The following is a 13,257-nucleotide window of genomic DNA, read 5'->3' as shown; positions in this document are numbered from 1 at the left end:
AGCTTGTACAGCTGCGACATAAAATTTTCATAAGCTAAGATGATCTTGATGCTCCTCTCTCTGTGTGTAGCCCCAAGGGGTTGTCGACATTCATAGGCTGCATCCTCCTGAGGACCCAGCCTTCGTGGTATACGTGGTCTGGGTAGGCCGGAAATGAGCATCTCTGAAATTGGACAGTCTAGCCTTCAGAATCGCATCAGGAGGCGACTACTCCTCATTGTTCTGACATTGTTCTGGGCATCAGTCACCGGCAGGGAGTGTGGTGAGGGGAGATAGGCCTCCACACTTTGGAGGGCCTGGGAGTTCCCAGAGAGGTGGAGTCTAAGACCCGACCTGACATATAGACACAGACAAACAGGCACACACAGACACAAACATGCATTCCCACACATATACAAACACTCAGCACTCACCCAACGTAAGGATTGACATAAATGGACATGTACACACAATCACACTCCCCAAACATACTCTATACCCCGGGTCCAGGTACCCTCGCCCCCAGAGGGGGAAACGGCACCCAGACCCAAGAGATGTTACCCTTTCCCCCAGGGTGGAGGCAAGCAGACCGCCCCAGGCAGCAGCAGAGAGGCCAATCGGACAGCCAACACCTCCTCCCAGCCCCCCCGCCCGATGGCTAGTAGAGAGCAGGGGTGTGTGAAGACCCCATACCTCCCTCCTCCCGCTCATGTGTAGTGTTGCTGCGTGTTGCTCTAAAGTGCATTTAAAATAAGGGAGGGCATGGTGCTGCTGCCAGAGAGCAGCAGGTGTTAGCACGGCCCCTCCCGAGAACCCTCAATGTCTCCATGGATTTAAAATTGAGAGGTGGGCACCGGCGCCAGAGGTAGGCTTGAATACACAGACCGTCCACTGGACGCCGTTAACGTGCCCACCCTCAAGGCCCTATATATATGTGTGTGTTATGAGAGTGTAAGTAGTGTGGATGTCTAAGTTGTGGAATAAAATTGAGGCACAGGTGGCCAGAAGGGGACAGAGGGGGGGGAATGCCCCCCTTGGTGACACACCCGCACCCCAAGGCCCTACCTGTGTGGGTGGGTGTGGTGGAGCGGGAAGAGGGAGGCAACGGACATTTTCTGTGCGCAGAGACCGTGCCAGCAGTGCGCAATTGCACTCGCGCACAACTTAGAGGGAACATTGGCTGTGCAATCACTGGAAACTGGAATTAGCTGGGCTATGCTATGATTTGTCATGGCCTTTGTCTTGTGGCCTACAAATGCGACCTCAGGAGGACGCGGCTCATGAATTTGGACACCCCCCAAATGTAGCATCTGAGTCACGTGACCGCACAGCAACGAATCACAGCAGAGCAGAAAATGGGGCGGAGCAAAGCATGTGTGCAGGAGAGGAGTCGAGCAGAGAGAGCTGCCTTTTCATAAAACGGGAGTAAAGTAGTGAACTTAGAGGAGAGAAACAAACTAAATTATCGATCATAAACCACTACCAACGTTTGGATCGATATCTGCATCGATCTGCCCACCCTTGTCTCCTGGATCGTAGCTGAGATCAGCGTGAACCACGTGGGTCTCTGCTCCCTGATCTGTTTCCTGTGTTTGGAAAGAGTTCCAGCTTCATCACGGAGTTTCTCTCGGTTTGTGGGCTCATCTAAAGGTAAGCACCGAGCTAACTTTACTGTGAGTTCAGTTCATGTTGAGTTTAGCTCCTGAATGAGGTCTTCTGCTGCTCTCCTCGGTGTCTGTTCACAGTTTATTGTGAACACGTTGAGAGAAGAGTGAGAGAGTGTTTGGAGAAAAACACCAACTAATCATTAGCTCAGCATGCTGGGAGAAGTTGAGCGTTTGCTGGCAGAAAGTTGGAGCAGAAAAGTCTTTTCATTGTCCCTGCAGCTGTTTTTCTGCCTGCACCAAACCTCTACAGCCTCATTTCCATCCACCTTACAAACACCTTACGCCCCTGCAGCGTTATGTACGGTTCGCTATTGATTGTGCCTTTAGATGCAGCTGCCCGTACTCCCAAAAAAGTTTTGGTTTGATTATAATTTGCTGAGATCAACATATCTGAAACAACTTTTTTTGTGTGTTTTTGATGCAGTGTTTTGTATAATTCCGTCATAACGGTTTGTATGGGCGGTGAAACGTGTTTTACCGAACTTAAAGAAGTCCAGCCGCTTTCTTTCTAAGCTCCTTAGACTACGATGACCTGGATGATTGAGAATAGGGCTGCCACAAACGATTATTTTGGTAGTCGACTAGTCACCGATTATTTTTGCGATCAGCCATTGCCTCAACCATGGTTAAACCAACAACTAAGGTTAACCTTAGCATAGCTAAGGTAACTGGCCTATAACCTAAGTAACCTAAATGTACCATATACTGTACCTCGCACAAGTGCATACAATTCGATTTGTTTTAACCTTTTTACCGAAGCTACGTAAACAGAGTGAACATGAGAGCACCCGAATGCAGACGTCAATAATACCGCGGTCAAGTGAGCCGTCATTTGTGAGCCGCGGTCAAGCCAGCCGCTTCTTATCCGCCGCATAAATTTCCTTGCGCTTTTACACCAGTCTTTACGGTAGCGCCTTTTCGCTTTATAGGGCTTTGGAGCGTGATGTCACGGGGGTGGGCGTGGATAGGATTTTGGCCCGATCCGCCATTTTGGGGGTCTAGCGCAAGTGAAAAGGGAGCAAAGGCACACACAACAGCCATGGTTCGTATTTGCTGTGTGGTCGGCTGCAATGTTCGATCGCACGACCGGCAAGAGAATAAGCTTGAAAAGGGTTTATCTTTTCATTCTTTCCCAACCTGGAAGCAACATGAGGCAGCTCGTGTATCGATGTTACCAAACGAAGGCGTCTAGCCTGGATAGCAGCTGTGAGACGAGCTGATATCCAGCTCTCTTCCATCTCCAAATATCTGTTGGTGCTCCAGACATTTTCATTCCGGTAAGTTATAGATATGTTCATATCACTCTTTATAGCCTATTAGTTTTATTTTCGATGCGCTCTGAGGTCATAGCAAATTAGAACAAACATCCTACTGAGTGATTTTGCAGAACTACCTTCTCTTTATAGAGTTTCTAATTATTTGGCATTATTGCAGCAAACCAGCCTATGAAATGGATGAAACACATCGTGACTGGGTTCCAGCGCTACATAAGGGACCTGCTTCAAACACACCACCATGCCAATCAGATTACTTCTTCCATGTGAGGGTGAAGAGGTGACCCTTCTGGATAAGGTGGTGAAGGTTTGCTGCGTTTGTTGAACAGTGTTGTAGTAAAACCAGGGAAAATGAAACTTGCTCCTGTTAAATATTCTTAAGTCTTTTGCTGTATAAATAGTGGTATTTACTTTTTTTTTCAAAAGATACAGTAAATAATGTTAGTAGTGGGTGATATCATGTAAACACTGTCATGATTTTATGTAAACATTTTGTCTTTTATAAACTATAAATGACATGGATGCTACATTATAGAACATCACATCAGTTACAAAGTGGTTTTAATAAAAAAAAAAAAAAAATTAGTTTGTTTCTTTATTCAACTTTTGAACAGTGGGACTCAGTCAGTACATATTCAGTAAATGCAAATTATTTACATGGCAGTGCACTACAGGCATAAATCTAGACCCCTATATAAAACATTATGGCATTATAGCAGTGACAACTCCTCCACAGTAGCAGGTGGGATTTTTCTTTTTTGAGGACGGCTCCTTTTACCTTTCAATACGGATGGTCTGTTTATGTTTTGATCAAGAGCCTTTTTTTGGGCAGCTGAAGAGGAGAAGTCTATCTTATGGCCAACCACTGGCTGTATCTTGGTCACATTAAAAAAAAATGTGACCAAGTGATGCTCACAGTGACCCGTGGCTGCAATGCTGGTTCATTCAGTCTTTGAGAGTGCAGCACCTGAAACACACACAGACAAAGTTAATTTAAAGACAAGAACTATGAGCCAAGGCCGACATAAATGTGTTTTATCTACTTTATCATAAATGTAACCGTGTTTAGAAAGTTAGCACATACATGTAATTTTTCATTTCTTTATGTGTCCATCTATAGAACGCTGCATTTTATAGGGTAAATCTGCCTGTTTTCTGTCAGAAACCTGCCTGCAGAAAATGAACCTAAAGTATGTAATGCAAGGATGTCATCACTTTAGAGATGGAGAAAGCATAAAGTGACAATTATGAATCACTTAATATGATAAGGAGATTCTGCAGGTCATTAATCAATGTATAAAACTAAAGATGTATTTTTAGTGACACAAGATACAAATATTGAAGCAAGATGTATAATTAGAGTTATTTATAATAAATATGAATAAATCATTGCAATTTCTTTAACCATAGAGAATAACTAAATCCTTCAGGACAATGTCTCATCAATGCACTGAACTCACTATGTTATCCCTCTAACATAATTTCCCCTCATGAATGAATTTATGCTACATTAATGCTACATTAATCTGAATGTTTGCAGGGAAATCAAACGCATTTCACTCGCAGTACTCGAGCTGACTTACCTTTGTTTGAATGACGAGTTGTACGCGCTGACTCCACAGATAAGGTACGAAAATATGTCAGGCCACATCAGTAGCGGTTGGTCTTCAGGGTTTCTACTCCACCGCTGTGTTTCATACGGGTCCACATTTCCAATGCACGCGATTTTCCGCCGCTTCGCCTCTGGACGCAATCGGTCTCTATACAGTCCATTCTCTTTTGAGCTGCTTTTAAGCATCTTGTCGTTCGTTTTGATTCGTAGACCCCCGAAAATGGTGCCGTGCTCCCACAATGCATTGCGGCGTGACGTCAACTCCAAAGCCCTATATCCCGATTGAAAGCCTAGAGCCGCGCGCACACAAATTGCAATGGAACAGCCCAATACAACCAAAGTGACAGTCTGGTTGCATATTCAAAAATTCATTAAAAATCATCCTTAGTAGTTGAGGTCCCACTTTCAACACATCCCTCCTCTGGGACACCTACTGTACCTCTGTGCCAAGTTTCATCAAGATTTACTGTAGAATTCCTCAGATATTAAAGCAAACTTGTATTCAATGCAATAAAGTCAATACACTACAATTATGTAATTTTCAAAAATTCATTAAAAATCATCCTCAATAGTTGATGTCCAACTTTCAACACAGTCTTCCTCTGGGCGACCTACTGTACCTCTGGGCCAAGTTACATCTCAATCCACTGTAATCTTTATCAAAAATTGAAAGAACACTTATATGTCAAGGCTGGCTGTGTGCCTTTCAAAGTGACACTAAATAACAGAACTCAGGCACATCAGGGAATAGTCCAAAAAGCGGTTTTATTAAACAAAAACAACATACAAAATATCCCTAACCCATACTACATAACCTAAAAAGAAACATAGTGGAAACAAAGGGACACTTAGAAGCACAAGAAAACAATATTATACTGAAAGGGCAAGAGACACAGCCCAAACATAATCCACAACTAAAACGCCAGAAGAACAAGTCATCCCACATAGCAGACGGGTCTTGCCTGGATCTGGTGTCAAGCCGGCACTGCTGGCTGATTTCTGGCATGGTAAGTGGTATGTCATCCAGATGTGGGCCAGGCCTGGCGTAGATGGCACTGTTTATGTGATGGCATGCTATATCTGGCCTGATTGTGGTTCGCTGTATGTGGCCCAGGCTCATAGAAAACAGGTCTGGCCCGGATCCGGCATCAAGCTGGCACTTCTGACTGACTGGTGTCATGGCAGGGTGTATGTCAACCAGATGTGGGCCAGGTCTGGCAATGATGGCACTGTTTATGTTCCTATTTTCCTGTTTTAGTTAGAAGACCCAAATGCCATGTTGCGATACTATACTACTATGGTAGCCAACGTTTCAAATGCAGGTTTGTCAAGTTTGTGAGTGTACACTTTATCCAAAACATAGTGAGGGTTTACTCATGTTTACCACCTGGTAGCTGTAGCTCAGGAGGTAGGGCAGGTCACCTACTGATCGGAAGGTTAGTGGTTCGATCACTGGCTCCTCCAGTCTGCGTGTCAAGAGTGTGAATGTAGTTAGGAAACACTCAGTTTAGAGAAAGTGTTTGATTGGGTGAATGTGACATGTTGTATAGAGCACTTTGAGTAATATGGGAGAGTAAAAAAGCGCTATATAAGAATCAGTCCATTCACTGTCTGAACAGAGTTTCGTCATGTTACTTTTGCACTATTATGTTCCAGCACATGTTGTTATTACATGGCTTGATTAAGGTACACATTAGGCTGACATCTGGGGCCAGAGCTGAAAGTGTTCTGGGCCAGCAGGGTGTCTGCAACTGGCTTTGTGCTGGCCGATGTGTGGGCCACCTTTGGTAAACCAGATCTGGGCCACCAAAGGGCCGTCATTCTTTGTGGTACACAGGCCATGTGTAAGCACATTGTGTGGGACAGATCCGGGCCATACCAATTTTGCTATGTGGGAGGAATTATGTAAAAATAGAAAGATCATAAAAATGAAAATGAACATAAATTAAAATGTACTGAACAGAACATCAGTATGGCCATCATTATTTGCTTGTAAAGTCTAAAGTTCCATGGCTTTGAACAGCCAGAGAACGCAATGCCCAGCTTAGAGTAGAGATGGACCGATCCGATATTACGTATCGGTATCGGTCCGATACTGACCTAAATTACTGGATCGGATATCGGCGAAAAATAAAAAATGTAATCCGATCCATTAAATATCAAAAAAGCACCTCACAAAACTTGCAACACGGCGTAACTCGGCTCATAACCGTAGCACGTTGCAGCAGTATGCCTCACGTGATAGAGCGGCTGTGTGTATTTGTAGCCTCGCTACCAAACCGGCATTTCATCTCCGAGGAAGTTATCCCAGAGAGAAGTAAAGCAAGTGTGTAAGTTCATCTCTGAATGTTTGTAAAGCGTTCCCATGTTAAGCTTAACAACCGATATATGGAGCGACTGCCTCTCTCTCTCCCTCTCCTGCCGCTACTTCAATCGTGAAACTGCTTAACGATCAGCTGATCAGCTTTTCTGTCGCGAGTCCGTCTCTCTTCTTTGTTTTTGGCCCACTTCGCGCCAGAAAGAGGAAACCAGCGGCTGAACAACAGCAGCACGTTTAAGCTTGATAAGCTGTTGTTAGAATTTATTTAATATTACTTTCTACACCAGGATCCTTTTCTACGCAGCTGACGGCTGGTAACTGTGCAGGGGCGGATCTAGCAAAGTTTAGCCAGGGGGGCCGATAGGGCATGAACAGGGAAAAGGGGGCACAAAGACATACTTTTCTTTCTTATTCTCATTTAAAATATGTAGCTTTTAATAAATAATTATCTGAATCTTACACCCAAAGTTTTAATCTGATGTAAAATGTATAGAAGTCCATTACTATATATAGTAACTCTTAAGTCTATATACCCTAGTAAGCTATAGTACTTTTTCCTTTGGGAAGGTACCATCTGTGAATTCTGCAATTCTGTTGAAGAAAGATGTTGAATCTATTTAATTATTCTTGAAAAATAATTTATTTCTGTGCATTTTTTTTTCACCCTGCATCAAATTAAAGTTGATTACATCGATTAAGCATCATGAGGTGGAGGGTGGGGGGTGGTTCCCTTTTTTTTTTTGCTGGGAGTTTGCAACCCTATTAGTTAGTTTGCTTAATATTTCTGCTAAGTACTCTTTAAAATACCAGAATAGGGAGGATGGAGTAGGTTTAAGTTAGGTTTTAAGTTAGGTAAGGTTTATTAGATTGATCAGTGTTGCTGAACTATGAAATATTTTGGGTGCAGTGTATTTTTTACACACAGGTATAACAGAATAGCTTTAGTGTTGTTGTTTATTTAAACTTGAGTATGAACTTATACAAAATGCAGCAAGATATTAAAAAAACAGTTTTATTGATTAAAAAACACACAATATCGGATTCATATCGGCATCGGCAGATATCCAAATTTATGATATCGGTATCGGACATAAAAAAGTGGTATCGTGCCATCTCTAGCTTAGAGTGACTAAAAGTAACTTCTTTTAACATTCTGTCATTCTGCTTCTATATCAAAAATGCACTAAAAATAGTCATTTGAAAAAAATATTCGCCATTTTTCATCAGTTTGGGTTCCTCTGTTTATAGCAATTTTTAGAATAGAATCGAATACCTTTGTCACTATACAGTTGTACAGTGAGATACAGAGCATCTCCTACTCATTCCAAACATGCTGGGGGGCTGGCTCTATCCGCCTTAGTGCAGCTGCCGTACCATGCTGTGATGCAATAACTGAGCAGGCTCTCAATGGGCGAGTGGTGGAAGGTCAGCAGAGGATGTCTGGGATGATTGCATTAAAGGCTGAGCTGTAGTCCACGAAGAGCATTCTGATGTAGCTCTGCCACTGTTCTAGGTGACTCAGCACCGAGTGGAGGGTGATGGCGTCTTCTGTGGATCTGTTTGCGCGGTATACAAACTGGTGGGGGTCGAATTCTGGGGGGAGGTAATCCTTGGTGTGCTGAAGGACTAGTCTCTCAAAGCATTTCATGATTACCGGTGTGAGGGCCACAGGGCAATAATAGTTCAGGCTGGTGATGGGAGACTTCTTTGGCACTGGGATGATTGTGGCTGATTTTAGACAGGATGGGATGGCTGCTTCATCCAGTGAGAGGTTGAAGATTATGGTGAAGATGAGGGTGAGCTGGTGGGCACATGCTCTTAGCACTTTACCACGTATTCCGTCTGGACCGGCCGCCTTCCTGGGGTTCACTGCTAGGAACACACATCTGACATCGTGCTCCGTTACACTGAGTGGAGCAGTGCAGGAACCAGGTGAGGATGAGGATGGGAGCAGGGTTGAGGCAGATGAATGCTGCTGTTGTGGTGTTTCAAAGCGGGCGAAGAAGCTGTTTATTTCCTCTGCCAGCTGCACACTCAGGTTTTCTGTTTTCACAGTTCTGCCTCTGTGGTTTATGATGTCTTGCATTCCCTGCCACACCTCTCGTGTGTTGTTGCTGGACAGGTGGGACCCCTTTTCAGGTCAGCTCGAGCAGACCTGTACAGAGCTCTGTCAACAGACCTAAAGTTGGCATCGTGGGCTTTGAGGAGTGTGCAGACCTCGCTGGTCATCCAGGGTTTTTGGTTTGGGAAAACCCGAATGCTTTTGTCCACAGTCACATTTGCAATGCAGAACTTGATATAGTCCAGTACTGATCCTGTGAAAGTTTCTAATGCAATATATTATACTTTACCAATGTAACACTGCATGCCAAATCAATTTTGAAAATATCTGTGAATTTTGTATTGAAAAATGCAGGCATCTCTCAGAATTTATTTTTATGTTATCAAAAATGTATTAAAAGTACAAGCATGAAAAAATACAAGAATGCAATAAAAAATATAACCAAACAAGCTTAATTTACAGTTTGAAATACAGAACATAATGAAAATATATAAATAACTACCTATTAATCCCCATATCCAAGTATCAAGAAGTGTAAAAACAAATTACATTCTTTCCTCAGTTTCTATTAATAATAGTTAAATTTACATGAAATTATTCAAAATGATATACATTATTCATAAGGTGACAAAGAATTCAGAAACAACACGGAGAATGTCTTGATGCATGCTCAATCATCCAGGTAATTAAATCCCTATACTTTGATTCTGTACATATGGACGTAGTGTTTTCAATGGGAGAAAAGTTTCGTCACTCATCCAAGTGACTTCTGCGGTCTCAGCTGACTGCAGGTTTCCCCTATCTTATAATAATGGATTGCATTTATATAGCGCTTTTCGAGACCCTCAAAGCGCTTTACAATTCCACTATTCATTCACACACGGGTGGAGACAAGCTACAGTTGTAGCCACAGCTGCCCTGGGGCAGACTGACAGAAGCAAGGCTGCCATATTGCGCCATCGGCCCCTCTGGCCATCACCAGTAGGTGAAGTGTCTTGCCCAAGGACACAACGACCGAGACTGTGGGAGCCGGGGCTCGAACTGGCAACCTTCCAATTACAAGACGAACTGCCAACTCTTGAGCCATGATCGCCCTATAATCAGTACGTTGCATTTTCAGTCATTATGCAATGTACTGTTTAAAAGAAAAAACTTCTTTTTGCCTTGACAACATACATTCATCTTCATTTCAAATAAGTAGTTATTTTTCACACACAGAGCAATACCATCCTCCAGCCTCTGCTGTCCAAAACTACTCTGTATTCATCTGGAGGCACTGTGTGTGAAACCACTTTAAATAGCTCTCATGCAGGAACAAAGCAATTGTATAAAATGAAGTGAGGGAATGGAGCTATAAATAGATTAATATAGAGATATGAAAATAAACTTATACATAGACGTAGGAACACAAGTTTTAACCTTAATGTTTCTGGGATATAATAAACAATATAAGCATACAGGTGTCTAAGCAAACATTGTGGTATACAAACTGAGTGAGTGCAGTGAGTCATGTTTATTCCTGTTCAATATGTGTCTGACACAAGTGGATGAATTAAAAAGTCTGACAGCAGCAGCAACAGCAGGCAATGCCTTCTTTCTATCTGTTTAAATCTTTTTCTATTATGCCTGTATCCCAGCTTGAAGAGTCCTGGACCCTTTTTCTAGTCAGTGGGTGTGCGGGCAGACAACTCTGGCTTGTCACCCAGTTGGATTTCCTGGTATTTGTAAGATGGCACTATATACAAATCAGGACACATCAACTATGATATTAAAAAATGACATGATGACATAGTCCTTGGTCAGTTTACCGAGCATTTCTCAGTTTTGTTCTTTATAGTTCTGTTCATCATATCATTGTTTGTGAGTCCTGGATTATTTGATGATACGTTTACATTATGTATTCTTTTGTTTTCAGTTCCATATTGCTTTTTAGTGTAGTTCTTCTTCAGCGTTCCACAAGTGGATGGAACACTTGTGAAAACACTCTAGTGTTAAAGCCAGTCTTGTCTTCATGTCTGTTTATGGTTTTGTCTGTGTCAAGCTCGTGTGTCTTAGTCTGGGTTTTAGTTTGGTGGCCTCTTGTCTCTTTCTTGTGTTGAGTCTTACTTCCACTGTCTTCTTATTCCCAATGTATCCCTGCTGTGTTATGCAGCTGTCTCCAATTCCCCTAATCGCCATCCTATTTATACATTTTGCCAATCTCCCAGTCTGAAGTACATTATTCTATTCTATTCTATTCTATTCTATTTATACAGCGCCAAATCACAACAACAGTCACCTCAAGGCGCTTTATATTGTAAGTTCAATTTTACAATTATACATACAGAGAAAAACACAACAAACATATTATTCCATATAAGCAAGCACTTTAGCGACAGTGGGAAGGAAAAACTCCCCTTTAACAAGAAGAAACTTCTGGCAGAACCAGGCTCAGGGAGGGGCGGGGCCATCTGCTGCGACCAGTTGGGGTGAGAGAAGGAAGACAGGATAAAGACATGCTGTGGAAGAGAGCCAGAGATTAATAACAGATATGATTCGATGCAGAGAGGTCTGTTAACACATAGTGAGTGAGAAAGGTGACTGAAAAGGAAAACTTCAATGCATCATGGGAATCCCCGGCAGCCTACGTCTATTGCAGCATAACTAAGGGAGGATTCAGGGTCACCTGGTCCAGCCCTAACTATATGCTTTAGCAAAAAGGAAAGTTTGAAGCCTAATCTTGAAAGTAGAGATAGTGTCTGTCTCCTGAATCCAAACTGGAAGCTGGTTCCACAGAAGAGGGGCCTGAAAACTGAAGGCTCTGCCTCCCATTCTACTTTTAAATACTCTAGGAACAACAAGTAGGCCTGCAGTGTGAGAGCGAAGTGCTCTAATAGGGTGATATGGTACTACAAGGTCATTAAGATAAGATGGGGCCTGATTATTTAAGACCTTGTATGTGAGGAGCAGGATTTTGAATTCAATTCTGGATTTAACAGGAAGCCAATGAAGGGAAGCCAAAACAGGAGAAATCTGCTCTCTCTTTCTAGTCCCTGTCAGGACTCTTGCTGCAGCATTTTGGATTAGCTGAAGGCTTTTCAGGGAGTTTTTAGGACATCCTGATAATAAAGAATTACAGTAGTCCAGCCTGGAAGTAATAAATGCATGAACTAGTTTTTCAGCATCACTCTGAGACAGGATATTTCTAATTTTAGAGATGTTGCGCAAATGGAAGAAAGCAGTCTTACATATTTGTTTAATATGTGCATTGAAGGACATGTCCTGGTCAAAAATGACTCCAAGGTTCCTCACAGTGTTACTGGAGGCCAAGGTAATGCCATCCAGAGTAAGAATCTGCTTAGATACCATATTTCTAAGATTTTCAGGGCCGAGTACAATAACCTCACTTTGATCTGAATTAAGAAGCAGAAAGTTAGCGGCCATCCAGGTCTTTATGTCTTTAAGACATTCCTGCAGTTTAACTAATTGGTCTGTGTTACCTGGCTTCATGGACAGATAGAGCTGTGTGTCATCTGCATAGCAGTGAAAATGTACACTATGTCTTCTAATGATGCTGCCTAAGGGAAGCATGTATAATGTAAACAGAATTGGTCCTAGCACCAAACCCTGTGGAACACCATAATTAACCTCAGCATGTGAAGAAGACTCTCCATTTACATGAACGAATTGGAGTCTATTAGATAGCTATTATACAAACCACTGCAGTACAGTACCTGTAATACCTACAGCATGTTTTGCAGCCATCTTTTATGGTGTGGTCTGCTGGGGCAGCAGCATCTCTGCTGGGGACAGGAAGAGACTGAACAGGCTGATCCGCAGGGCCAGCTCTGTTCTAGGATGCCCTCTAGACCCAGTGGAGGTGGTGAGTGACAGGAGAATGGTGGCTAAGCTTTCATCCCTCCCACCCCATGCAGGAAGCTCTAACAGCACTGAACAGCTCCTTCAGTGGCAGGCTGCGGCACCCACGGTGTGGGACAGAGAGATTTTGCAGGTCTTTCCTCCCTACTGCTGTCAGACTCCACAACAAAGACTTCAACTGATCAAACACACACAAACGAGTTATCTGCTTTAGGCTACGTGTTTGAGAATTATACCACGGGGTCAAGTACTTCTGATTTGAGGCCTTATTTTTTACAGGAGCTACAGTATCCAGTGTCATATGTGGTGAAGAGGCAAAATCAATTCACCTATATATTGTGTATTGTGCCTTAATTAAGTGTTCCCTGGTGTTTCCAAGTTGCAGTGTGTGTTACTACCAGTAAGTTTGGTAGTTCATGAAATAAAAGAGCTTCTGTTCCTGTAATATTGAATGTTGTTTTAAAAGGTGTCCAAAAACAGAAAAT

This window comes from Oreochromis niloticus, linkage group LG9 (assembly GCF_001858045.2).
Source record: "Oreochromis niloticus isolate F11D_XX linkage group LG9, O_niloticus_UMD_NMBU, whole genome shotgun sequence".
In the NCBI taxonomy this organism is placed as follows: Eukaryota; Metazoa; Chordata; class Actinopteri; order Cichliformes; family Cichlidae; genus Oreochromis; species Oreochromis niloticus.
The sequence above is the reverse complement of the archived record's forward strand: the minus strand, read 5'-3'. Positions refer to the sequence as shown.